The sequence below is a fragment of the Hyperoodon ampullatus genome (genome assembly GCF_949752795.1).
Source record: "Hyperoodon ampullatus genome assembly, chromosome: 3".
In the NCBI taxonomy this organism is placed as follows: domain Eukaryota; kingdom Metazoa; phylum Chordata; class Mammalia; order Artiodactyla; family Ziphiidae; genus Hyperoodon; species Hyperoodon ampullatus.
In genome coordinates this window covers 6,123,827-6,125,899 of record NC_136916.1, presented here as the reverse complement: position 1 = coordinate 6,125,899, position 2,073 = coordinate 6,123,827, and positions in this window count along the sequence as shown.

Sequence of the window (2,073 nt, the reverse complement as noted above, 5' to 3'; positions counted from 1 at the left end):
TTGTGGGATCTTAGTTCCCCGACCAGGGATCGAACCAGGGCCATGGCACTGAAAGCGCCGAGTCCTAACCACTGGACCACCAGGGAATTCCCTATTTCCTGTCTCTTGAAGGTTGCAAATTTTGATTCCTTTTTTCCTGAAAGGGCCTCTTGAGTTTGCCCTCGTACTACCCCACTTTGTAACGAGCTTGTAATCTGCTTCTGAATTGGGAGTCATAAAGGGAATCAAAAAGACTGATCAGCGTTTGGTGTACTTTCAAAAATAAATAATATTGGGTATTAGCATAGCACACTGTCGTGTAGTACTTGATAAAAATCATAATATTATATTATATGTAAATATACACATATCTAATTGAACATACATAATCTATCCACTCAGTGATTTAGACAATTAATATCTCATGTTTGTTTGATATCCAAAGTGAAAACTCTATGTTCCTGTGGGATCCTGAAGACTTAGGGGTTACTGGATGCTGCCACTTCCCCAGAGGAGAGATTTTTTTCCACAAGCAGGCAGTACCATACTACGTACGTTCTTTACAAAAAGATTATGACCATAAACTTGGACAGAAACACCAACATGGAATATTTTGGGATACTGGGGCAGGGGAGTCTGACAGGATGTAGACTCTACATACTTTTGCAGGGTTGTAGGGACCACACTTAGTTAAGTGGGCTAGGGCAGTGCCATGGAGAACACAGTGTGCCTGCATTTGCTGTCCCATTAATTAAGAATAGGGAGACACCTAGACACTTGGGTGGAACAAGAGAATAATCAAACGTTTTAAGAATTCTTCAAAAGGCAGAATGGAGCAGTGGCAAAAGAGGCAGAAAGCTGGAAGATTTAGTAGTGGAGCGACAATTTTTTAACTCACATCATGACTCATGTATGCATAGAAAATGTACTTCTAAATTTGATCTTTCTTTGACTTGCCCTTTCTCCTGCACCCACAGGTTAGCAGAGAAAAGAAAACCTAAATGCCTAATCTGGTTTAAACGTATTCCTAGCCAATCATCTAAACAGTTCTTACAGCTATGGCTCACTATCTCTTGGACAATGGCACTCAGTCTTTGAGATGGTCTGCCCCGCCCTGCTTTTCTAAGATGATGTGCTTGTGTATGAAGGAGAAGGGTGACCTATGTGTCCCCAAGGTGTTGGGGAGGAGGGGCTTTGTGTTGGTTCTTAGGTGGGTACCGGCTGCATCCACAGGGCTGAAGTCTTCTATCTATCTGTAGGTCACCTGCCCAGCTAAATTGCAGCTCAGGTCTGCCTTTCATGTGCCTTGTGATCTGATCTCCTTGGGTCTGCTGAAAACTCAGGAAGACACGCCAGCTGACTTGGTGTCATTTCAGACGAGCTACAGATTTCTGAATGTCAGTCGCACCATCTACAAATTTACTTGCCCACTGATCTGCCCCTAACCTCTGCTCAGCCCCCTTCTTCCTGCTGTGGTGGACCAAGTAGCATACTATGGCCTTCTCACCAGGGTTTGAACAAGGCTGAGACTGAGAGTAGCTATGGAAGGACTCTAAAAATACATTAGAACACTAAACGTCACATCCTCCCTCTTTTTGATATGTCATGCCACCTAGTTTAATTTGTTGCTCTCCAGATTGGCCCAAAGCTGCCTCAGCCTGCACCTAACTGTCAGAAACTAGAGAAGAAAGTATTTGTATCTCAATTATTTTTTTAATGGGGAAACTTATAAAACTTAATTGAGTGACATTAAAGAAGACGGAATAAATGGCATAGTATACCATATTCATGGATTGGAAAGCATTATCATAAAGATATGAGTTGTGGCCAAACTGGTTCAAAAACCAGTTTATAAAATGAAATAAAAATCCAGATACAGCAGATTTTGTGAAACTTGACAAGCATTTCAAAAATTAAACCATCAGTAAGATATTATCACAACCACCAGATTAGCTAAAATTAAATTGTCTGACAACCTCTGGAACAACATTAAAGGCACTCACATTCACATTATAGGGGTCCCAGAAGGAGAAGAGAGAGAGAAAGGACCTGAGAAAATATTTGAAGAGATAATAGCTGAAAACTTCCCTAACA